Source organism: Buteo buteo, chromosome 14 (genome assembly GCF_964188355.1).
Source record: "Buteo buteo chromosome 14, bButBut1.hap1.1, whole genome shotgun sequence".
Taxonomy (NCBI): domain Eukaryota; kingdom Metazoa; phylum Chordata; class Aves; order Accipitriformes; family Accipitridae; genus Buteo; species Buteo buteo.
Genome location: NC_134184.1, coordinates 29,662,608 through 29,689,504, shown reverse-complemented (window position 1 = coordinate 29,689,504; position 26,897 = coordinate 29,662,608). Strand labels below are relative to the sequence as shown.

The 26,897-nt window shown below is 42.0% G+C and overlaps 1 protein-coding gene across 13 annotated transcripts in view; it reads left to right on the top strand.

Annotated features, from left to right (window-relative positions):
* ENOX1 (ecto-NOX disulfide-thiol exchanger 1) overlaps positions 1 to 26,897 on the top strand; it is a 358,275-nt gene that overhangs the window by 128,667 nt on the left and 202,711 nt on the right. The window lies entirely within an intron of this gene.

Here is a 26,897-nt window from a genome sequence, read left to right as displayed (position 1 = left end):
GATCTGATTTGTAGGAGATGGGGCTCTCGCGGATGTAAATCTCTGCAGCTCCATTAATGCCAGCGGAGCTCAGCTAACTACATCAGCGCAGGATCTGGTCGGCGGAAAGGTAATGCTCTACCTGAATTACAGGAGCAGTCAGGGGATGAGATAATATCTTCCTTTAAACAGGCCGGCGTGATGCATGCGTTTGCCTTGTTCCAGCTGCGGTAACTTGCTGTAAGAGTGACGGGGGGACGAGGGGAAGGATGGGTCCCCTTCGTGGTGACTTCAGAGGGGTAGGTGGTACCCAGGGCCCGGCTGTTCCTGCGGTGCTGTGTTTAAATCACGGTGGCCCATACGGGGCAAACAGAAAGGACCCTACCCCGTGGCCAGCGTTGTCAATAGATGCCCTTAAGTAATTTCTCTACGGCAGCATATCTTCGTCTCCGAATGTTAATTAATAATTGATCTTGTTATGTATGTAGAGGACTCTCTATAATTCAATTCTCTATATTTATGTCTCATAAATGACTCTGCCTTGTCAGATTTTATGGTGAAATAGTAGATCCAAAATTAGCATAATGTAACAACCAAATCGCATATATAGCCTTGATCTGCAAACACTTTTGCCCATGAATAATTTTAGTTATTACAACTGAACTCACTGGGACTCACATATGCTTTTGCAGGATGAGAGCCACAATGTTTATTGAATTAATTTCTTTCATATGCTACATGTGTTCAAATGAAACTAATTTATCTGTCACGTATCTAGGCATTTCTCAGCATATATTATACAATTAATTTTTTTAAGTGTGGCTGTAGTGAATCAGAGCCCTAGCTAATATTTCCAGTAGATATTTAGATAAAACTGAATCTGAGTTCATGTTATGAGGTAGAATCTTACTTTATATATGTCTATGTTAATATATTATTTAACACATAATATTATATATGTAATTATCAGTATCTATGCATAGATGGGCATATACAGGTAGATAGGTGCGCATATATATATGTAAGTGCATGTAAGACTCACTTTCTCCATGTATATATGTATGTATGTATGTTGCATATATAAATGTACACTTTCCATGCATTTGAAAATACAGACTATTGCTTTATTACTAAATACATGCAACCCAGGTATACCCACGCTAGTCTAACTCAAACCCATCTGTCTTTGCTTTCCAATAAACAATCTGATTCTATTTCTGGAGTTTAAAATAGATCATTCCCCTTGTGGGGACCAGCGTGCTGTGTAACTCTGTGAAGAAGGAAACTCATAAGATTCAGTTTTAATGCTCATCCGGTGTCTCAGTGCGGACAAATGTCATCTGCTTTGTGTCCGTGTGTTGTGAAGCTGAAGAAATGTTGCACTTTGTAATGACACCGTGCTTATATATTGCTTTGCTGAGAAGAGGGAATGAAGGGAAGAACCGTGCCGGTAGCCCGTAAGTTTAAAAATCGAAAATAAAAAGTTATCTGATATTTTTGTGTTTAAATGAAACAATAAGGAATATTTAAATGAAACAATACTGAAATAGACTGAGCTTGCTCTGAGGATGTTGCTTAATGATATACAAATAATCACTCTGATTGCAGTGTTCGAAATGACTGTGGTTTATGATCTAATGCCTAAAGATCATTAACCAACATCTGCTATTTTCTGGAAACAGTGCTGAAAGAAGCCCCAAATATAAACTCTTCCAGTTAAATTGCCCTTTTTATATCCTGTAAGTAATGGGGAGAGAACCATAGGGAAGTCTGGAGGTGCTGCTTGCGTTCGGGTAAAATGAGTTTGTTCTTCGTCATTCGGAATTGACCTGGAGAGATTACTTGGTTTCCCCTGTAAAGGAAGAAGTGGTTGTGATGCTTACTTCTTTTATTTTAAATGGACTCAGGCAGCCATGAAGGCTTTTAGGCAGGACATAGTACACTTGGCCCGCGGGGCTTGCAGCGCTGGCTTTACTGCACGGCTCGCTGGCCCCAATCCCCGACGGCGTGGGTCTCCGTCGGGGTGCCCAGCGCTCGCCCGTGGAGCTGGTTTCTGGTAGCTGTCCTCACAGGGGGGTCGGCCTCGATTCACGAGATGCCCCCTTCACGTCGGCGCAAAGTACTGCTCAGTGCAAATAAAGCTGTCCGGGGTGACTCCCATGGGAGAGATTCTGGGCTTTGGGATGCGCTGGTGTGCGGGTGTCAATCCCCTCGCTGACCTGGTCGCGTTATTTGGCTGGTATTAGCCTAGGAGTTAAGATAAATCAGATGTGTGCTGCTGTGCTTATAGACCGAGCTCGTAATATATAAACGCCCTGTCTTCCAACCTCTGCTCATAAGGTATCTTTATATTCACGGGCTTTTCCAATGAGCTTGTCAGGCTGCTTGTAAGAGGAAGGCTTTTTAAGATTGAATCCCTTAAAAAAAGATGACTGTAGATAAAAGTGCATCAATGCACATTAGGGATGAAATTTTCAAAGCAAGGACATCCTGGTGAGCTCTGTTTTGCCATTGTTGGGTTATATGTTCCTTCTTTTGTGTGATACGCAGTACAAACATCTGTGCCAGAGGCCTTTTATTTTGGGGTTGATCTGAATTTAAGGTCAACCACTTAAAATGAGATTAAACAAAGGTGATGATTTTAGACTAAGTGAGCCGTTTCAATTAAATTCATTTTTTTAAAAGGAAACAACCTACAAGGTGGCACTTATATTGTCATAGCGGCAAACAGCTACCATTGCTGAATGTGTTTCAGCAAACACAAGTGTACAAGGCAAGATGTGATCTGTGCACAGTGTCACTGCCCGATAAATGAAAGCACTTTGGGGGAGTTGATTCCTCAGTGAAACGGCAAAACGCTTTGGGTTTTCCTTACTGTGGGGCGAGAACATACTTTGGGCTGCTACACAGCAGCCGATCCGCATCTGATTCTCACCCTAACTTTTCTTAACCGGGTTTATTTATGTCCCATCACCAGTCATTTAATACTGTCATTCAGGAGAATGTGTGTTTAGGGTTTTTGCAGAGGTGCCGATAACGTGTAAACAGGGGTTAGTGGAGCTCAGCAGCATTTGGTTGCATTTTTCAGTTCATTGTTTTGACATGTGTTCCCTCGCAAGTGGTTTAACCCCTGGCGTACTCCAGTTCTGTAAAATGAGGCAAAGCAATTACTGTCCACCAACCAGGCTTAACCCAGGCATGAATTTATTGGTGTTAGGGAGCTCCTTAAGAGTCATGGACAATGACATGGCAGATGTTGAAAACGATACTAAACAATACTCATATTTATTTTAAAGAGAAACTCTTTCCAAACCTTATATTTTAGGTTTAAGAAGAAAAGTATAGGTAAAAGCAATGTTTTAGTTTTATTAAGCTAAACTTGTAATTTATCAGCCCTTGGAGTAATATACTTCCTTTTGGATATAATAGAAGATGTCCCTGCATACATCAGGCTGGCCTCAGGTGTCATTTTCTTATAGGCAATTGAGAAATCTGCCTTCTTTTCCCCGTGATTCAGGATCCTGCAGTCTGAGGAGAAAAAGGGTTTTCAGAAAGAGAAATGACAGTTCCTTTAAGTTTATGTTAACATTATCACACCGACTGAAAAGGTCAGGAAATTGGAGATTGTCTGTAATGTTACAGGCTGTAATGCTGGCTCAGGTGAGTTAACCAGCCTATGGAAGGCGGTGGACTTGTGCTGACTTAGCACATACAGCCTTGGAGCTATATATTTAACTATTCTTGGTTAATTAATACACTTAAATTTCATTTTTATATATCTTTGGACATGTACCACTGGGGAAATGACAACTTGAGCATAGAGGGAGACTGGAATATTCGTAGTGACTTGTAAAGTCGGGTGCGAGCTGAGCTTCATTGCTCGCCTGCTTTAGGTGGACCGGCGGAGCCAACTAGACATGCCCCGACCACATACATGGACCAACCTTCATCTCATAAATCTCTTTATTCCCCAAGAATAAATTCCCAAGAGTTGGCTCTTTAATTGGCCATTGTCCTTCTAGCCAAGCAGGACTAGATGAATTTCTCCATTAGAGGACTACAGAGCTATGAGTCGTAATGTGAAAAACTTACTGTGCAGGAACCAAAAAAAGAGAAGTGCTAAATTAAAGATGCTTCTAACCTGACATGAATAACCTCTGTTGCCAGTCACTGCACCGTATCATGGATCAAAGTTGTTTTTTACTAACAAACATTTGGGCAAGCGGTTTTGAATTTGTAGATGACATTGGAAACCACTCCTGTGTGGTTTAATGTTTTTTTTTTCTTCTTACTGAGGTTCTTATTTTGAATCTACTTCTAAGTCACCAATGTCATAGGCTAAATATTTCATTATTACATTAAAGGAAGAAAAGTGCCCTTGGCCTGTGGTCACATTGACCAAGATTTTATGGTGGAATTTTAAATCCCCTAACCACAGGGATTTGTAAATTGAAATATAGATGCAACCTTGAAATGTAGTTTCAGGATTGTTGGCTGTGATAAATATGAGCCATAAAGTAAACCTGTTCTCTGAACCACATTGGATCAAGCATTGTTGCTGAAGCTCTTTTGCCATTTTTCTGTGTTTCTCTTCTCAGCATCTGGTTCTACAGATCACTTTTCTCCATTTCAAGGTTGTATTTTTTCCTGAGGCTGGGGTTAAGGAATTGTCACATCCCAAGGGGAATCTTTGTTTTATTTTTTAATCTATCTTGCTGTAGCTTTATTTCTGCAGCAAGTGGTTTCAGTAATCCATACTGATGAGTTGTCCGCTCTCCAGGTAGGGTTGACAGGTAGATTTATGAATCAGGAGAAGATAATCTGCTTCCACAAGGGGTCACTGGTACCAGTGCACATAGCAACTAGTTTCTGCCATGCTTCTGTAAAGGGCAGGTTTAGACAAGCCTCTCATCAAAAGGAGTAAAAAAGAAAAAGGAGTTCTTACTCTTTAGAAGATACCTACAAAGAAAAGGGGCAAAACAGGTAAATGAGAATGTTTTCAAGAACATCCTTCCTTTCAGTAGTCAGGTAGCCAGATATCAGAAGTTGGAAGTCCTTTGTGCCAACCCTGTCTGAGTTGGGACTTCACCGTTCTCTGCTAATGTGGGATGCTTGGCTGATGTCGCTTCAGAGTCTACATTTTAATGGCCGTGAGGATTGCTAGAGCTACAGATAGCATAACAGGAAATTGTTGATTCATCTGTAAAGTAGAACCAGTATGAGTAATTAATATAATTTCTCCGGAAATCCATATGCCTGCCCGCCTATTGTTAAAAGAGGTTGCCACAGGGTGTAATTTTAGGACACTTCTCTCCTGGTTTCTTTGTGTGCAGGCAGCAAAAGTTCCTGGTGTCAGGGGACAAATCTCCTTTTAATTTTTCAGTCTGCCTGAAAATCACCTTTGGAGAGAGGCAACTCCATTAACAGGAATTAATGGCCCCCTTTCTGTAGGCAGGGTTCTGCCCGGAGTGCCGGTGTTTGTAATAATCAGGACATTTCGCTAGTGTGTTATTTCTGTGTTCCTAGAGCTTTATTTCGAAGCTGATTGTCTCAGGGTGCATGTAGCTCCCCAGCACACTCAAAAATACCAAAAGGTTTTTGTCTCATTTTGGCATCCTGTCTATGTGCAGCTCCTAGTCCCCCAAGGATAAACAGAGGAAAGCTTTTCTCTGCTATCTGGTGATAATTTTCTAAAGGTCAATGTTGTCATCCCTTTTACAGGAAATCTTACCTGTCAACTGCTGCCCAAAATGGCTAGAAGATATTTCTTTGCATTTCACTTGCAGTGGGGCTTTCCATGTGCAGCACCAGCTAAAGCCTTTTTGCATTCAGATGTACTTTGTGCTGATTTTTTTTTTTTTAAAAAAATGTTCTTTCTTTAAAATCATCATCTCTCTCGTTCCTTCCCTGCCATTCACACCAGTTCCAAAATCCCTGGAATGTATGGCACAGATTCCCAACCAAATGCTTTAATTGCTGATATGTTGCGGGGGGGGGGGAGGTGTCCATCTTTTCTTTTTCCTGGAAGAAGAACAAATTGAAGATTCATGTGAGGTGAAAAGATTGTAACTGCCAACGGCGTTTTTTTATCTCTTAATATTTAGAGGTGACTTTTAGAGCTGGTCAGTGTGAGGAATGAGTTTCTCATCAGGGAAAATTCTCATTGCCATCAGTTTTGACGTGTATTTGCCAGGTTCCAGAAGGACTTTGTCTCCTCCTGCATCCCCCATTCAGCGCCGTCCGGTGAGGGGGACGGTCTCGTACCGCCTGACACAATCACAGCTGCCCAGTCCTCTTGGCCAGATGGGAGCCGCATTCACCTCTCAATTTGTTAGAAACAGATGTTTTCCTCAGAGGAAAGGAAAAAGAGATGAAAAAACATAGCAACAGCCGTGAAATTTCCATTGTGGAAAGATCTGTCTAATCCAGGGTGGAATTTCTGGTCACAACCCATGAGTAAATGCCTGTCCTGGGAACTCCAGCTAATTTGTACTCAGGTACACACCACTCACCTGCGATGTGTGATGGCAACTGGCAGGTTGCAGACTTCAACAAAAGCTTCTTCACAAAAATCTTCAACAATGGAAATCAGTAATTTCACCCCAGTGCCGATTCCTTTGGTTCTCTTCTAATTAGCAGGCTTTTGTGGGATACGAATACTGCTCCTTGTCCAGCTGTAATAATATGCCAGTGTTTGGGCTAGAAGAAGGAACAAATTAAAAAAAAAAGGAACATTTTAATTTGGATTAAATAAACATTTATCTCCTCGAACTGGTCAGAGAGAAATTAATTGTTTCATTCTTCTGATCTACTAATTACATGTACAGGCATGCCCATGTAAGCTTTTCCTGCATGCTGTATCATTAAAGAATGGATTACGTCTGAATTAAATTACTGTATTTCCATCAAAGGTCTCAGTGGGTCAGGGTAGTTGGCAAGATTTATAGGCTAAAAAGAAGGAGGTCAATGGATGTCAGTGGTTAAGAAATATATTGTTCTGCTGGGGGAGTTATCCTTTCCTGAGAGTCTGAATTGCTCTTTTTCTCATTCTTAGCATCTCTTCACACCCTTGCACTGCATGGACACTAATTCTAAACTCCTGTAGTTTCTTGTCAGTTCTTACCCTTTCAACCACCAAGAAACACTGCATCAAGTGCATACTTTCCAAGCCCCTGCCTCAGACAGGGAAGCGTAAGAGATCACGATGGCAATGCTTAATTTTCCAAGATGAGATCTATTCTTAGTCCTGTTTTGTCTGCAGTGGTGGGGCTTTGTGTTTGCTGGCGGTGGCTACAGACACAATTGCTTTCTCACTGCTATAACTATAATAACTGTCTTCTGCCTCTTCCTCTGGCTCCGTAGAAAAGCAGATGAGAGGGGAAAAGTGAGAAAAAACTTGACAAAAAAATTGTTTCTTGAAGGTGAGATTTGTGGGCAGAAAAGGCAGTAGATGTCACCTTCGGGTCAGCAGCACAGAACAGTGATTCAAGAAAGAGGGAACAACTCTATTAGTGTTTTTAAAAGTGACAGACAACTTTAGGCATCCAGTTGTTTTTCTACCCTATCCAAAGAGGTCTTTTCTCAAGATTTTGATTTCATAATTAGAAAATATGTGTAATTATAACACAATCTGAAAAGCTTCAGTAAACACAGAAAATTGCAGGTGTCAGATTACCTTATCCCCTTTTCCAGGTAGAGAAAGAGGATCTGTGCAGAAGAGAAAAAATTGCAGACACGTGAAATGTAAATGGCCACTTAACAAAAATTAAATACATAAATACCTAAACTTCTGCTGATTTCTAATCAACCATCTGTTTAGGCAGCATACAAAGGAAAAGCAGGAAATCATAAGCACCATTTGAAACTCGCTTCTCTAAGCCATATTAGTTGCGTTATTACCGTAATTAACACGTTCTCTAATAGAACCAAACACACCAGAGATTGCCTGAGGTTCTGGGCGTTGGGACAAATGACTTCTCTGTATGAACGCCAGCAAAAAGGCAGAGGTTTCTCTTGCAGTCTCGGGGGCATCAGCGTTCCCAGCGACTGGGCGAGGAGCTTTTGCAGGTCTGGAGCGGAGCCAAGGATTTACGAGAGGAGCCGCACATCCCTCCCTCGGTGCAGTCCTGACCTGTTCTTCCACCGCACAGCGGTCCAGGAGATGCAGAACTGGTTTCTGTGTCGGCAACGCAGAGGCACCGGTCACCTAAGGGGACGTAAATAGTGAAGCACGTGCACCAAGCAAGCAAACAAATTTTACGGGACCAAAACTCAGCTGACCTTTAGGAGGACCCACCAGCCTCTCCCTGCCTGCCTGCAGTTTGCCCTTGAGACTTGCCGATTTTCCAGCCTGGCAGTTGTGTGCAGAAAATCCCAGTGAGGCTTTGGTGACTTGCACAGTTCCATCAGATTTTACTGAATAGTTATTTACAGAGAGAGTGCATGAGTGAATAGCTGCCAGACAATTTGTAATGTGTGTTGCTGTAAAGCAGAAGATAAGACGGCATTTCCTATCATAATCTACGAACTCAGGCATGTGCAATCTTGCTGTGTTTTTTCCTGGTGCGTGAAGCACTTTGTGGGAGAGGATGGAGAGATGGCTGAGAACACTGTTCTGACCTTGAATTTGCCGCTATATATTTATTTGAACTTATGTTCTTCTCTGAATGCTGTTTTTCCATGTGAGCGGTTGCTGTGACTGGGATGGGAGAGGCAGAAAGCTGCATGATGTGAATGGACCGTAAAAGGTTCTCTGTTATTATGTCATCCGCATCTTCGGGAATCCTGCTGGTGGGAAATCTGTCTGGATCCCAGATGTCTGCCTGCCCAGGCTGAACCTCACACAACTATTTGGAGAGGGGAAAAGGAAGGGATTTTTGCAGAATCACAGGAACTGACACGTAATTTGGGTGTCCTTGAGTTCTGTCCTGACTGTAAAAGTAGCCGAGAAAAAGGGTGAAGCAAGTCAGAAAGCAACTAAGAAATTTCTAATTAGATTTCATCATAAACCTGGAAGAGGGAGGTTTTATGTATTCCTGTTTCAAAATTTGTCATATAATCTTCACGGTGTCATTCTCTGACATATACAGAATCACAGAAGGGTGGAGGCTGGAAGCATCTCTGGAGATCATCTAGCCCAACTCCCCTACTCAAGGCAGGGTCAGCTGCAGCAGGTTGCTTAGGGCCACATCCAGGCAAGTTTTGAACATCTCCAGGGATGGAGACTCCATAACCTCTTCAGGCAATGTGTGCCAGTGTTTGACCACCCACACAGTAAAAAAGTTTTTCTTATGTTCAGGTGGAATTCCTTCTATTCACATCCATGATGGTTGCCTCTTGTCCTGTTCCTGGGTGCCACTGAGAAGAGTCTGGCTCTGTTTTCTTAACCTGCCTTAGATATTTGTCTACACAGACAAGATCCCTCTGAGCCTTCTTTTCTCCAGGCTGAGCAGTCCCAGCTCTCTCAGCCTCTCCTCACGAGCTAGATGCTCCAGTCCCTTTATCAACCTTGTGGCCCTTCTCTGTCTTGCACTGGGCAGCCCAGAATCGGGCATGGTTGGATACACTGGACACAAAACTGTTGGATGCTTTAGATGTATTATCTGAAGCATTTTTTAATCTTTTCATCTTAGTTCTGTATGATGGAGGTTTACATTGACCTGTCCAGACTAGTACTGAGCTCAAAGACTCGTAGAATAATTGATGTGGGAAGGGACCTCTTGAGGGTCTAGTCCAATGCCTCACTCAAAGCAGGGCCAGCCTCTTAAGTTAGTTCAGGTACTTCAGGGTGATGTCCCATTGAATTCTGAAACTCTCCAAGGATGGTAATGCCAGAGCCTTTCTGGGCCCTTGTGCCAGTGCTGCATCATTCTCATCAGAGAGAAAATTTTCTGCGTGTCCAGCTGGAATTTCCCTTGGTACAACTTGTGATTGCTGGCTTTTGTCCTTTCACTGCAGACCCTAAGAAGGGTCTGGCTTCGCTCTTGCTCTAACCCAGCCCCTTCAACCTCTCTTTATGTGCCATGTCCTCCAGCTCCTACTGTTATAGTTGCTCTCCACTGGACTCACCCCAGTTTGCCAATACCTTTCTTGTACTGGAGGCTGAAAACTGGTCACATCATTCCAGATGTGGCCTCATGAGGGCTGAGTAGAGGGGAACAACCGCTTTCCTTGGTCTGAGAGCTGACCTACTTAATGCTGAGCCACATAATGGGTACTGGCACTTCCACTGTGTCCTCCAGTATGTATTGCTTGGAATTTACTAGCATTGACATTTCTTTTCTTATTATGTTACTTTAGTGTAGGTCTCTCTAAAGTTTCTCACAAACCTCTCAGATTATAAATATAAGTTATCCGCAACTTTCATTATCTTGCAGTCCTCGCCACACACATGCTTTCCTATTCTGTCATATATTTATGGAATATCATTAAGACAGGAGGAAATCTCAAAAGAACTATTAACTTTTTTTTTTCCTAAGATGGAAGCTAGCAATTAAACATTATTCTTTTTTTTTCTGTCGCCTGCCCATTTTTCCTCTCTGACACTATGCTTCACTCATCCATGGCTGATTAGTTTCTCTATTAGCTTCCTGTATGACAACTCATCAGAGACCTGTTGGAGGTTGTCTGCTGTATTACTGTAGGAGCTCAGGCATAGACAAGGAAGAGATGCTGGTAGATGCTGCACAAGCAGAGAATGAAAAGTAGGTATCCACTGGAAGGACCTTGCAAGGAGCTTATTTTGAGACTAAGTGTTGGGGGTCAGCATACCTCAACTTTATCCTGGTGGCTTTGGGCAGAGACTTCATTTGGCGTTTCTGGAAGTTTCTGATGTTATGGCATCATAAAATTAACCTTAACAAAAGGATATCACAGACAACCACTTGCGCCCACCTGCACTATAACCATTGGCAAGACTTCTTTTGGCCAGAAGGTACTTCTGAAGAGAGTGTTGAGGGGCTGCAACAAAGTAGTGTTACAGTTGTACAGAGACTTTCTCAGAAACGTGGAGAGGAGTCTCAAGAGACCCGACAAAGACACCTAATTGCAAAGTTGGCAAGTGATGAGTGGAAGCAGGAGCTATGGACTATTCGAGTGTGCGAGTTGACCTTTTGATGCTGAATAAAATGAGCAGTAAGGTGGGAGAGTCCTTGAAAATGAAGGCCAGTTGATTGTTTGATATGACAGGGAAGAGGAGCTAGGAAGATGAGCAAAAAGAAAGCCAAGTGCGAGGCTAGGGAATGATCTCTGCAGCAGCATTGTGGATCGATACACCATCAGGGCACGACTGAGTTTGTCAGTGGCCAGGAAAAGGATGTTGCAGTAATTGAGACATGAGGTGATGAGAGCCTAGATAAGAATTTAACAGCATGGCTGGGAGTGAGAAGTGCATCTGAGAGATGTTAATTGGAAGGAATCTGCAAAATCCTCGCTGCATCCCCAGAGCAGGCAGGGCTCTGAATGCAGCTCATGGGGATCAGCCTGCAGAAGGTTTGTTCCAGACAGCCCAGCAAACAGAAGCAGTGACGGTGCGGTGTTCCTTTCTATATTTTTTGCTTTGGGCTCTTTTGCCTGTGTGCACATGAATAGTTGGAGTTTCCAATTCCTAGGGTTTGGCAGCTTCTCAGATATCATTGTTTCCTGCACATGCCCTTTCTTTCTCTTGATACTGAAGTCACTAGCATGGCACTGGTAAATACTGAAGAAAACTGGAAAATTAGTGATGTTTTCAAATTCTGGAAGAAGACAAAATTTGGCCAGTTGAAGAACTGTGTGCAGGAAATTAAAAAGCAAAACCCAAACAACCTCATCTCCCTAAGGCAAACAATAAAATCAACCAAAAATACTGCCAAGGGTGGAAAAACTGATCACAGTCCTGTAGAACGTTAGAGTGGGAGGCAGGAGGGGAAGCAGTACAGTATAACATAGTCACTATTTCCCAGTAGCTGTAATTTAGCTCCAAGTCTTCTTTCCAAGTCACTTATCTCATTAAAATTTGTCACATGCCCTTTCCTGAGGCGCAGTCATTGCATTTTCGTACGAGTGGCACATTGCTTCGGGGGGAGGCACAAGCCTACTCGCATTGGAAGCGGGAGTTCTGCAAATGACTTTAAGTCATTTGGCTTCAAGGTGCACAGGGCTGAGCTTTAGCCACCACGCCAGCTGAAATCATGATCCTCCTCTAACAGGGAAAAGCTGCATCTCTTAAGGAACAAGTGCTGCCTTACAACAGGCCAAAAATACGGCCGTGGGGTTAATACTTGTTTTTGTTTATAGTGGCATAGGAATTATTTTACATTCTTCTGCACATATGTGATACACCTGCTACACATGAGGAATTTTACAAAGGTGGAAACTTTAGACGTATGAGTAAGACAGTGGATTACTCATAGCAAAAAATCACCGTTTAGAAATTCTTTGTTACATCTGCCATGGATTATTTTTCAAAGAAGTCTGAAAACTTTGAATTAACCTTGGCACTTTAAGTACAGTTTCTAGGGAGCCATAATAAAGCTTGTGCTCTAATACCTCTCAAAGTGGGCAAGTAGAAAAAAAAATCAGTGGGAGCAGAGGGATGCAGCAGCATGACAAATGTCACCCATGACATTTGAACTTGAGTTAATCTGCTGTGACACCAGTAAACTTTGTTCGTGACTTAGGGAGAGGATGTTTGCAGTGGTGGGTGGGATCACAGACGTCATCTGGTTTTAATGCAGGTGCCCTGGATGAACCAGTTTCCCTCTTTTCATGATGATGACGGGGAGCTTTTTACTGGAGCAGAGAAATCCTGGTAATGGATGGTTTGTCAGGCTGTATGCTTTAGTCCAGTGTGGGTGATGCAGTACATGTTTTGCATTACTGCTCAGCAACGTGTTAAAATCTCATGCAGAGAAATTCCCTTTACTATGAGATGATAACCAGATCCCTTGGCTGGTCAGTCCTTTAGCCATGATCTGTTTCGGTGGTACGTATCAGTGAAAACTAGATAGAGGCCACCAAATAATTATTCTCATTAATACTTACCAGAGTGTCTGTCCTGTAAGAAACACACAATTAAAGCCATTTCTAATCCCTGAGCTGTGCATTCCACAGGGGTGATGCAATTTCAGCTGATAACATAAATGGATTATAATGAAATTCTCATGTAGCCAATGCAGTGCTTTCTGCTTTAAAAGCAAAGAGACCCCAGCTCTTTTTGGGGGTAGTGTTTTAGGGGGATGGTGTTTGGTGTTTCTGCTTCAGGATATTGTTTCTACATTTCTTTTTTACATTTCTCTTTGTCCTACAGTTCTGAAACTTTGGCAATAGATGTGAACTTCACTCTCAACCTTGACATTTTCATTTTTTAAAGCTAAGACTCAGCAGCATTTGGTTTTGCCCTAAGTCTTAAAGAAAAGAAGGAAAAGGGAAGCCCAAACCAAAGACAGGATGAAGTCTGATAATTTCTTTGCAATGTATCATTCCAAATATAAAAGTCAGATGTCACCAAGTGGGATTATTGGTCTTAAACTCTGGCAGCTTTACATGTCAGGGAAAAATTAAATTTCATTCTGCTAGACTTGTCCTATGCCATTTCATTTAGCAAGCTAGCAAAACAAGTGTATATGGTTGGCCTACACATGCACACATTTTGATGTCTGGATTATGTCATTTATTTGCTATGCTGCTCTTGGTAAAATGTGTATTTGTTGTACTGCTTTTGATATTTTGGTTGGGTTTGATATTTTGTTAACAAGAAAATGGAAAGAGTGGATAAAGCTCTTAGGTAAAGCGCAACATTCTGGCCTGTTTGGGAACTGATGTGCTGTCTCAGTTTTGAGTTGCTCTGGCGGAATTAATTGGTGTCTGCTGGAATCAAGCCCGAAAGTATCTTTTATATTACACAAATGCATTGCCTGCTAGTCTTCTGCTAGCTGGAGTCCCGGCAGGACTTGGCATGGTGGGTCCATCCCGCTGTACCTCAAACACTGGTGCTGGGGGAATCTCTGCAACGCCCCGCTGCAGGGCAGTCCCTCCTAAAATTATCTGATCCCTGTTGCGTTACCCTCGTGCCTTTAGTTAGTGTAAAGAGGCCAGAAGCAGAACAGGAATCTGATGTAGGTCTCTTCTGAGAAAAAAAAATAGTTTTTCATACCTCTTCCCCCTCTGTCCACCTCTCTTTTGGGATCCACTGTAAGGATAGAAAGCGAACTTCTCAGAGGAACTAAACTCTCTTAAAAAAGTGTATCCAGTGCACTTTGCATAAAGGTGACAGTATGTCTCTACCTGAGGGCCATTTTCCAAGCTGAAGGAAACAAGTATAAACATTTAAAGCCAACCATGACGTAAAACAGAACAAAAAACACCTGCAAAACCCAGAAGACTGCCAGATTGCAAAGAGTCCTTATCTTTTGAGTCCATGCTCATGACCCAGCATAATGTGATATATTATATTGAAGAGTATAGAGCCCAGAAACTTCTCATTAATAATAACCATGGGCTTTTATGTGTTTATTTAAAATCTACTGGAATAGGTAGAAGCATCACAGATTTCCTAAATATCCAGGTCTTCAACTGGTTTAATGCCTTGGTAAACAAAGGCTGGAACCTGTACTCCATACTTTCAAAACAGAGTTGAAATTAATGGGTAAAACTGAAACTGTGTGTTAACAAGGGCCATCTAGTCATAGAATGGTTTGGGCTGGAGGGGAGCGAGCTTGCTGTGTGCCCTCCTTGCTGCTCTAAAGATCTTGAACTCCACCATTTCATGGTCACCGCAGCCAAGGCTGCCCTTGAGCTTCACATTCCCCACCAGCTCCCAGGTAGGCACATTAAAACCCCGCGATGCGAGGGAATAGGGTTTGCAGAGTGGGACCCTTCCTGGATATTTGGAAATCTGTTGTATTTTGATATGATTTTTTTGAATGAATGAAAAGGTCAAGGAAAGTTGCTGCAGAAAAAGCCATTTATCCTCATGCCGGGGGAATACGGGGGTTACCCTAAAGGTCCAGGTTTGCAGAATTGCAGCTCCTGCATGCCAGACCCTTCCAGGGTCTGCTCACTGCATGCTTGGAGGCAGGACCATGCTGCTGTGCTCTTGTAGTGGCTTTTAAAAATTACGTTCAGCAAGCTCTGCTCCTCTCTGCCATCTCCTCTCCCAACAAAATCCTGTCGGCTTGGGCACAGATAATATATCAATCAGTGAGACTTTCAAAGCAGGAATTGGCCATTATACAGCTGATTGCGTGGAGCCCGAACGTGAATGCAGACACGGATCCTGCTGACAGGCTTGAATAACACAAGGTAAGACTTAGCAAAGCCTGGATCCTTGTGATTTTACTGACTGGTTTTCCCCAAAATACGGAGAGCAGGTGCGTGATTGAAGGTACACCACCTAGTGTAGTGAGTACAGAGGTCCAGGTCTCCAGAAATGACTCACGGCCAGGGAGGAAAACCAACACAGAGCTGCATTTCCCTCCTCACCGAGTGTGGATGGGAGAGGAGGTGAATGGGACACGAATGCAAGAAGCAAAGCACCATCCCTGCCCGAAATCGCCCCAGCCCACGTGAAGGGTTGCTGTTCCCTCTCCGGCATGTTCCAGGGCGGAGGCATCACCCCTGCTGCTGCAAGGCACACGACGGCAGGGACCGAGCTAAATGTCGCATCTCTCCTGCCTCTGCTGTTCCTCCTCGGTCAGGTTTCATCTGGGTTTCCCCACATGTCCCAGCAGAGCTGAGGAGCTGCCCGAAAAGCCCCAGCTCTACCTGTGTTCTTGCACCCTCTAGGAATCCAACCACATTGTTCTGGATGAGGAAGGTGGTACGGTTTTGTACCCTTTGCAGGCAGTTTGTAATTTCGGTAAGGATGCTTTTAGCGTCTTTTTATTTTTTGCATTTATTTTCCCTCCCTTCTGTCTCCCTCATTCTTGCCTAAGCTGAAAGAAGCCACATTATATCTGAGTTCTACTCTGCAAAGCATGGATTTGAAATTAGCAGAATGAGTTAGTCCATTCCCAGTTTATTAAAAACTGTTTTTCTGGGACTGATAAGGAAACCAATTAAAAGCCATGAAGTCTATTTTCATAATAATGCTAAATAGGGCACTTCATAAATTGAAGATTCACCATGCAAAGAAAAAGTGATTTATTGTAGTTTATTAAAATGAGTCCAGGATTCTTTAAAGAGTGGAGTAGTTACATTTTTTCCTCTTGTTTTGAAATTTGTCCTTAATTCCTGCTCCTCATTCAAGCAAACTTCCTGCAAACAGCCAGGAGGCAGTTCAACAGCTGTTCTGTGGACTGAAAGCAATGGGATATTTGCTTAAGGACACGGCAGAAGAGGGTGAATTATATGCAGTGAACAAATAATTTATTAGGTTGGCCCCATTTCTTCTTTGTCATTTATTTGCGAACAGATCGCAATTTCAGCAGTGCTGTTTGTTTTTCAGATTTTGACACACGAAAACATAAATAAACAAATGTGACTGCTGAATTTCTCATGAACTTTAGTCACTTAGACAACCAGGTATTCAAAGCATACTGGTTTTGCACTTTTAATTGGATATGTGGTACTGGTTTCAGTCTCCTAGCTGGATTTAGTGACCTCTGGGATAAATTAATGTGCAAAAATCAAAATGTATTAGCTATAAGACTTCTGCAGAATCATTTTAGAATTCCAGCCACAGAATTACTTTTTAAAGATTTGGGGAATGGGAAGCAGACTGGAAAGAAATTAGCAAACCAGTCAAAATAAATTTATTGCTCTGCTTTCAGACAGATCTGTAGAGAAAGTCAGTTGTTCTGACAATTTCTGTTAAAGATTTAGCCATCTTAGCAGGTATGATCACAGGTGTAATGATCATGCTTTACAGCAGTTTTAAAGTTAAAAACAAGAGGGTTTTATTGATACTGTCTGTAAACAGTGTTATACTTTTCACTCATGTCTAAATGCCATGTGCATATTAAGTACCTATTCTCCTAGCAATAAACACAGTTTAGTAACATTTATATTTTGATGTGCATGGAAGTAAATCAGCAGAGGATTGGGTGAACTGAAATGTGTAAACTTTTCTAGCTGAAGGAACCGAATTACCGAAATGCAAAACTAGTTACCTGCTTCATTAAGAAGCATGAGTACAGATGATTTTTATGAAAAAAATGAGGGGAAGCAATTGGCTAGAGAGCGATTGCAGGAGATAGTCTTTGTACTAATTGGCTTGTTCAGGATGTACACAAAATCCGATTTCCCAATCATTCGTAGTTTTTGTAAATGATAATATTATGGCCATTAAAGGATGAATCATTTTTCCGCGATGTTGCTATATTAACTTAAAGTGTTCATCTGGGTTTAATTCAGATCTAAGAAGAAACAATTTATTTAAAAACGTTACCTTTCAGGTCTCATTTCTTCGTCTGCGCTCCAAGTGCCCATCCTTTTGTCTGCTATATATTGTAGGTTCTCATGCTCAGACTGCAGATCCTAAGGGTGTTCATATAAACAGATGTTCTTCATATCCTGTCCGGGTTATTTTTTTCCCTTTCTTTATAGAAGTCGTAATTCTACTGTATGTAGTGCTGTAGACATTTTCATGGTAGAAAGCCACAGTGTCTTTCATAAATGCCATTTCCCATGATGGACCAAAGAGCGTGCGGATCCCACGGTGATCGATGTTCATTTGAGACAGTCTGGGCAGCAACAGGAGGAAATAAATACGTGAGATGCCGAGGTAGTGCCTCGTGTGGGAAGGACGTAGTTAACCTTAGGGGGAAACACACTAAAATGTAAAAACAAACTTATTAAGAGGTATTTTACCCAGTAGGTTGGAGAGAAAAGTGAAATTCTCTTTTGTAAAGGTCTTTTTTTTTTTTTTTTTTTTTTACCCTGCGCTTCACCTATTTCACTTCAATTTGCTGAGTTTTCCTCTGCACACAGAGCAATTATTTCTCTCATGTCTACATGACTGACCAGGGAGGGCTTAGGTAAAAAGGAGTCTTCTCCTTGACTTCAGACCCTGGGGGTCTGCCGTGCAGGCTAGCACTGAAAAGCTCTGCTTGTTAGCTGGGGGAAGAAGGGGTCTGCAAAGCTCCAAATCAAGAGATCACTCATACTGAACAGGAATCACAGAACTCTGTCCTTGGAAATGGGCTGAGGATTGATGGATTTTTGGAGGGCTTTTTTCTTTACTCTTGCAGCAGGTGGAGGAATGATGGATTTTGTTTTAATCCAGCCCTGTAGGATGAGAGAAAACGAAGCAATGTTGAACTGGTTACAGAAAAAAAGCCTCTGAGTTTGCTACAAATAGATAAAATGTTGCTCACAGTTTGTAAAAATTGCGGTGAAAAATGAACTGAGCCGTGGAGACAGCATGACTTTTGTTTATAAATATTTGTATTTCATGCTGAGAATTCCTTCAGTTGTGTACCAGCATTTAAAAATATCTGAAGATTAAAAACTCCGACAAAGTAAATTCGATAGATTAAACGTTACCAGAATGTAATTCTTCTTGATGCAGGACAGAGTGGAAGTGCCCACCGGGCAGCTGTTCACGCACGGTGTCCGCGTCGTTCTTGAGCCCGATTCCCTCTGAACCTGTGCTCACAAGTTGACACTGTATTTTGCAAACCGCTTATTAACACTTGCCTTTGTCACCCTGGATGGGTGAGCCATACAGTGATCTAAATTGGCTGCAGGCTGAACAAATGGTTTTACAAGCCTATTTATTTTAGTAATTCAGGGTTCTCAAATAGAGCAGGGGAGAAAAAGAAAAAAAAAAAAGCACTAGCACTGTAAAATTTTTCTGAACTATTGACCAAAAGCCATGTTCTGATCTTCAATCATGTGTCTTCACCCACTTTTCATGCATCCTCTCTCTTTCTTTCATCCTCCTCCCCTTCCCCTGCCAAGCCCCCCTAGGCATGGAGGTTCTTCTTCCTTCCCCCTTCTCCTCCCAGCTTGTGTCCATTTTGCACATTCCCCTTCTGATGTTCTCCTCCTAAACATTAATTATCTGCTCAACTTCTGTTAATAGGATGCTACAGATACTAAGCAATGTAGACTATAACATATCCAGTGCTTTACGCTGTCAAAAGTGGTTGCACGTAGCTGTTAAAATCCTGCAGTTATCTGCTAAACCCAAACTCTTTGGATAGTAGAATATATATATTTTTTTTTCCATCCCAAACACTCATTGCTTTCTGTATCTTACCGCTACTGACATAGATGAGAGTGCTCTCGCTGGTTTCAATGAGGAGATACCTGATTACCTGCCTGTTTTCAAATATGCCCGGAGGTCGCAGCAGGAGGCATTTTTCACAAAGGTTCGGATTCCAGCCCGAGCCCCGAGCACGCACCCGGGGGTTTCAAAAGGATGCCGTGGAGAAGGTTAAGCTCTCCAGAAATCCTCTCCATAAATATTGATGAGGGAGCTGTGGGGAGCTCTGCTGTGTTGAAAGATGCTACTTTCATTTGGAAAAAGCCATGAGGAAGGAACTGAGCTCTTTTGAAAACCCATGTTTGTGGGTGCTGGGCACCTGTGAACACGATGCTGAGCAGTGAAATAAATGCTTTATCAATATTGTGATGGGGCTAAAGCCTCCATGGAGGGGGATGAGTTTAGAATGGAGGTCCCTTTGTACCTCTGTGGTTTATTTTGGAGGATTTCCAGTCATCCTAGCAAGCTCACCGTCTCCCGACATCTCTCGGTGCGCACTGCCGATCTCCGTGCTTCAGCAAGATGAAGCCGTCGGGGCCGTAGCTGATCAGTAGTGTTGGCAGTGCTCAGTGCAAAGGGAACCTGCCGAGGATCCTTTGTCGCTGTCTCAAGGCAGAGTGAGTTCAGGACCCACAAGGAGCATTATCTATAGTTGAATATAAGAATATTTGTGTCCGTGCGAGGGTTTATCTTAACACTGTTGAATTGTATCTTCAGCCTGAGCTAGAAACATTTACTGCACTGAAAATAAGGCCCTTGACTGTGTTGAGCAGCTTATCTGTATTTGTTCTCTTTGAAAATGTTTTGTTAACGGAGTCACTTCTCAGAGCTGAGCAATACCAGAGAAACAAGCTGGTGTGCACATTTCTGGAGGAACAGCAATCCTCATTTGTATTTCTTAGAGCTAAAGGGTTTGGTGGCCACTGACAAATTTCTGCAACAGCCTTCTGGAATGGGCAGGTGTGGTTATCCCTGTTTCTTGAGTAAGGAACTAGAAGAATTGTGAATTTCAAGTGATTTTCCAAGGCATAGACTTTCCAGGGCACCGTTTTTTCTGTCTGTAAGGTCTGGCTCACCCTTTGAATTGATGTGTTCGGACTGGCATGCCAAAGTTGAAGGAATGACTGGGGCCTTCCAGAGCTGAGAAAATTATGTAGATTCATATTTAGTTTACAATTAACGCATGAAAACACAGCGTATATTCCTATTACTTGACACAAATGAGATGTCATGTGGAGGAAATAAATCTCTGACTTTTTTTTTTTTCATTTTGGATTTTTGTTTCAGAAGACACTTTTCCTTTAAGGTTACAATACAAATTTTATTTATTTATTTATTTAATATTTATTTACAATAAAAAATTTATTTATAGGACTGCAGAGGAGGTAGAGATGGAAAATGCAGTGCCAATGAGCTCCCTCCCTACTAAGCATCATGCCTGTAGGTGACCTTCTCCATCCTTCTCCTGCCTGGGAGCAGATGGTGCCAGCACAGGGACTGGACCTGTCCAGGGAAAGGACACAAGTCCAGCACAACTCTGGAGAGGAAGAGGAGGTCAGAGTCACATTCCCACAGGTTTTAGTAAGGAGAAAAAACGGTCATTGCCTGTGGCCTTCTCCACTTCTGGCTACTGTGTTGTTGCAGCATCCCAAATGTATTGGGTGTTCTCCTGGTTTTTTGACACGTCCAAAGTGAAAACTGACTTTTCTCATTTCTCCATTTTAGAGAAAAATTCAGAAAATACCCTACACAAATAAATGTCAAAGATTAGACTCTTTTGACTCATTTTCAGTAATCTGCAGATTTGGGTCATGCAGTGGCTGTTAAAGTCTGTGTTCAAAACATTTCTCCACAGAACACTCTCAGGTTGCGATACGGTTAAATGCTAACTAAAAATTAAGAACATTTTGAATATCTGCTTCAGAAATTTAATTATGTCATGATTCAAAATTTGTAGGCTTCAGTATCTGTAAGAATGCTACTTAATTTCCTGCAAATGCTATTGGACTTATGCTCCAATCAGCTGGAATATTTTATGCATAATCATGTGGTGCTCAGTGCCCATAATTAACAATTGTGTGTCAATTTGTCAAGCACCATAAAAGACAAATGGGAACGCAAACTGTACTCTCATTTTGCTGTGGGTCAGCAAATATTTTTCATTATAAATCCCATTTTCCAGAGGACTTCCTGAGATTACTTTGGTATTTTAGTCATTTTAAAACAAACAGTAGCCAGTTTGCAATTACATTCATTCCTGACTCTTCTGGATGCGGTATTGCAGTTTAACTTAGGGTTTGTAAATAAGGGAGAGCAACGTTCCTTCTATAGGCTGTCAGAAATATCTGGCAGGTGGCTAAATTTTCCTTTTTGGGTTTGGGTAGAGGCTGATCTGGTGAGCTGCCTCTGCTCCCAGTTTGACCCGTGGGGCATTGCGAGGTGCTCAGCTCTTTGGAGAATCAGGACCTCATTTACCTCATTGCAGCCGCTCTTCCTTTTCCCCTTTTCTCTTTCATTTCTCAGTTCATTCCCAGTGCTGCTAACTATGTAAGTGAGGGTAGGACATGATCATCTCATTGATTTCTGAGTACCTTGACATTAAATCACAATAAGGCATTCAAAGGAGGATAATTAAAACAAACAAAATCAGGCGATGTTTCCAACAATCAGTTGCACATCCCCTGTTAGTGGAGTAGAGCTGTTGTCATCACATCAGTTTTCTTCACAAGGTGAAACATCCTTCCTAACCTCGTTCTGTGTAGCAAGAAGTCAGACTTCAAGAGGGGCAAGTATTGAAAGGGTTGAGACATTTAGTCTAATAAACTTCACTAGACAGTTGTATGTAAATACAATTGATAGAATATATAAAGGCTCTACAGACTGCTGGAGTTCTATCCCGCCCATCTCAATACACATCTGTGGTTTCTAAGCAGAATTTAGCAACTTGCTGCATTCATTTTGTATACCCATCGTCTTTTTCAGTCAGAAATCCCAGTACAGAAATGCTGGTTTAGAAGCAGGAGTTAGTTTTTCCTTATTTATAGTGGGGAATACTCCTATAGGACTTATACACAGAATAAATGTAAACAAAAAAACCCCAAAACCTTGAAAATTATGAAACTGGAATAGTTTGTGCATTTTCTAGCATTGTGGGTTTTTGGTTTTCTGGGTTTTTTTCAATTTGTTTTTCTTAGCTCGTATTCATTGGTTATCCCATAAAATTTCCAGTTAGAGCTGTTGAAATTGCTGGACACCAGGCACAGTACCAGGAGATGGAGCGACTGACAGTTCTGCTTCCACAGACGAGACTAATATCTTGCTAATCCTGGCTGGTGACCCTATATAACTACTTTTATATGCCTGTAGAGCAAAGAAAACATGGAAGAACCTATTTTAGTAGGGGAAAAAATGTGGAAATTCTTTTGGCTACTCGATTGCCTTGAAAGCGGGGTGACTGAACTGAATTTAAGTCATAACAACTGAAGAGCAGGGGATCAGTGTGGCTAACCTGGGAGGCTGGGATTTGTTTGTGGAGTTTCTGTAGTACATTTAAATTTTATGTATGATTTGTAGTCACTTGCTGAACCAGAAAGCAAATGCAACTGAAGGGGAGGGAGGATGAGGGCAAATTACTCTTGACTGCGAAACGGTGCACCTCAACCCTCCTTTGGAAGAACCACTTGCTGGGGATGGAGTAGCTGCAATTGCAAGGCTCTCTCTGAGTGTATGAGCCTTTTGATAATGCTGTCACATAAATGCCATATATTGGCTCATTCTGTGGATTCTTTTTTCACTGGGAACTGTACTAAAACTTCTAAGAGGTTTATGAAACTGCTATTAGACAGAAATATTTTTTCTAAATGGGATTAAGTTCAAGATTCAGTCTTTAGAGATTCCCTACATTCCTTAAACTATCACAGTCCATTTCCCATGTGGATATACCCACATTTTTTTTCTTAACACTCTTCTGTAAAACCATTGGTGAAAAGTTGACTTTTCTTTTTTATCTCTTTTTTGATCTTTCTGGTGTACTTCCCCCTTCTATTCCAAATGTCTTTGACTTCTCTACTCTCTCTTACTTCTTACACAGAAATTAAATACTATTCCAACAGAGCACAGCAGAAGCAAAAACTGTGTATTTTGACATGATGATATATCCCAGTGCATTTGACCCAACGTTCAGAATAAATCCTTACTTCATGCTGAATGACTCATATCAGGAAACAACTTTTTGTAATGTGTGTATTTTTGTCTAAATACTAAAAGTCATTTCTGTATCATAGGTATCAATTGTATGTTTATGACAGAGCACTGACCATGATATCATTCAATAGGCAAGGTTGTCAGTGTAGTAGTACAGCTGAGATTTAAACAATTTCTTCTTGAAAACTTCATTTGGAGCATCCCCTACTGCTGTTGTCATCACATATCTCTTTTTATGCTTCTGGTACTGGTTCCATGTATTTGAGGTGGATCCTAGGAGAACTGTAGAGTTGCAGAGGTTGAAAATAAGCTTCAGAGTCTACTAGTTCAAAGTCAGGCCTGGGTGGTAGCTTGAAGTGCCATGACCATCTGACAGCAGGTCAGATGACCACATAGAGGTCTCATAACAGCTCTTAATGAAAGTGGACTTCATCATATAAAACACAAATAGCAGTTACCAAAATCCTCTGAGACCATGTCTTTTTCTCCCTGTATTTAGAGAAGGAAATGCTCTGACTTTGTCTTTGCCCAAGATTTAGGAAAGGACATTAAAAAGTAGGGCTTAGCATCTTCCCTGAGCAGGGAGGTGAAAGAAGAACAGATTTGGAATATAAGGCTTGAACCATCTCCTGGTGCCTGGAGTTCAGGGACATACAGTCTCTTCATAGAGGCTTCATTTTAGAAGTGTTTGAGGCTTTTTCCTTCCACTTTTCCCATTGGAAGCCTGATTCCAAACCCGGTTAATGGCTAGGAACTTTATTTGCCTTCCTAACCTGAATATATTCATGAACAATCTTTATCCATTTGTTTTGTGACACCATTACCTTTTATCTTGAACAGTTCTTTATTAATAATTAATAGATTATTAATTAATATTTAATAGAAAGCAAACGTATCCTCCCTTACCTTTCCCCTTAGCTATTCCTCATCATTTTGCTAGACTAAACAATGTAAGGTCCTCTAATCTCCCTTCAAGGAAAAAAAGCTCTCTCCAAACTGATTTTTGCAGCCTTTTTCTACACCTGGTCCATTTTCATTTTATGATGACGGTGGCCAAACTCCAGCTTGCAAAATGCATGTGGCTCATAAGCTCTTGCAATGTGTCTCTTTTGCTGATTATCCAGTGTTAGTGCTGCTGCCAAAATGCAAGATAAGTGTCTTGCCAGCACTACGAGGTAAGAAAGTAGAATAAATAGGCACAGGATCAATGTACAACGCTCTGATATGTGTGATGCTTCTAGTATGAAGCAGCAGCTCCAGGCTCTGCCGCGTGTTCTACTGTGCTGGCAGGAGCTCCGGACCGAGGATGCAGGAGCAAGGTAGGACATGGTATTTCATCGGGGAGATGTGCAATAGGAGGGAAGGAGGGAGGCTGATAAGGTTGAAGCAATATTTTGGAGAGGTGTAGGGCGCAAAACGCGAAGGTGAGGGGGACACGTCCTTTGGGCTGTGAACATTTTGCGATGGGCTTATAGACCGTCGGTCAGATGAAATGTTAATATACATAGCCTGGGGGCCAGCTGTCCTGCTAGCTTTAGCACCCTCGGATGTGTCTGTATGGCAGCAGACTGCAGTAACACCTGAGCTGTGTGAACACACTAGCCGTGGCGCGGGGAGGCTGGATTAGCGCGATATTCCACTTGGGCTGATTAGCCCTTCCCACATAGCCAGGCGGCTCCCAGTGCCAAGGCTGGCTGCCGTGGTCAGCCTGACCTTGGATATCATGGCCAAGCATTGGAGACTTAGATGATGGGCGTATAAACAGCAGAAAAATCTCCCAGACTCTTGAATGTTTGTCAGGTACGTAAATATCTCAGATTATTTTCCTTAAATTATCCCTATGGGGATCATTTATGCAGCAGTTTTATAACTAGTTTCTGCATAAAATATAGTCCTGGTACTCAGGTTATCTTTTATGTAGTCAAACATTTTCTTGTTTGCATGCTAATCTAAACTCTTCATCACTGAATAACTTCAGCAGCCGTAGTGTGGTTTTCTTCTGGTGCTTTGCTTTGGAAAAGAAAATGAATGTGTCTGCTTTTCTTAATCATAAATTCAGTCTCCTGTTTCTTTGTTATAATTCTTTTGATGTGAACAAAACTCCAAATCCATTTTTTGTGAAATTTAAATAGCACGTATATTTAAGAACTGCATATGTGTGTTAACAATGAATCCTCTGCAATTGGATGCTTAGTAAAAGCTGGGGCAATGTCTGTGTTTAAAGAGTCCTTTCATTTTTCGTACTTTACTTTTGATTGTGCCTGAGATATCATTTCCAGCCTCAAAATAAGTACAGGATTTGCTGTTCCAAAGTGGTAAAGTGATCAACTCAGACTTCTAGTTTCCTTTCTTCGGGGACCTCTTTTTAACGTCTCATATAAAAGCATAACCCCGGTAAAGGAGCCTGGATGACATAGGATTTCCAGTTTGCTGGAGTATGTTGGGTTGTGCCGAAGTTTAGGATGTAAGTCTGTCTCGCTGAAGAGTATGTCAAGTCATGGCAATGAAGAGGAACACTTCTGTATAAGGTGCACCCATCCTATACCGTGAGGGCTGCAGCAAATCTCTAAGCACTTAACACACAGCTATCATTATATCTGCATCTCTATATGTGCTATATGTACAGCACTGCTCGTTCCTGAGGCTTCGTCAGCCCAGATTTCCAAATTCTTGATTGCAACCTGCTTGCCTGTGATTAGAGCTTCTAAACTAACCTGTATTTAATTCACCACCATTTAAACCTTTTATGCCGTGACAACTGCCCTCACGGTTAGGAATGGCCGGCTGCTTCTTGGCCAGAGAGCAGTGAGGTAGTTGCACCTATAGGCTGCGTATAGAAGCTTTACTATGCCTCCGCTCTTGCTTTGGGGTGCAAAGCAATTAGATCACTGACACAGTGTCCCTGCAAGCATTTGTCTGGACCCAAACCTTTTCTTTTCACCTAGTCCATGGTAGGAGGGATGCTGAAGGTAAAATAAAGGTAATTTTCTTATGCAGGCTCCAAGGAGCAGGGCAGGTGCCTTCCCCTGCAGAGGCTGTGCCCAAGGAATGTCTCAGGGAGTAAGGAAGGGACTTCACTGTGGCACGAAACATCTTTGGGGCCCAAAACTGCTGCCACAACAGCATTTATAACCCAGTATTAGTCCAAGACCCAAGTTGGGACAGGGTACCGACTGAGTGAGGTATTGGGGTATCCCAAAGGTAGATAGAAAACCTGTCCTTAGGAACTAGCAAGGCTGAGTCTAATGCAGGGCATGACTTGGTCTTTTCTATGCTTCTGGGTTAAGCAAGTTCTAAGCTCCTAGTTGTTGTTAATGTCAACTGCTTGACGGTACGCGTATCTTCAACAGCAGGCAAAGCTGCTGAGGCATAGTATTGTGTGGCACCCATAATGCCACTTCAGAGTTACTTTCTATAACCTACCGACACCTCTGATTTGTTTTTTTCCATCTTTTCCTCTTTTTTTTTCCCCCTCTAAATCTTTAAATTCCAGATTGAAAAAAAATTGAAAGTCTCTGCTGTAGCA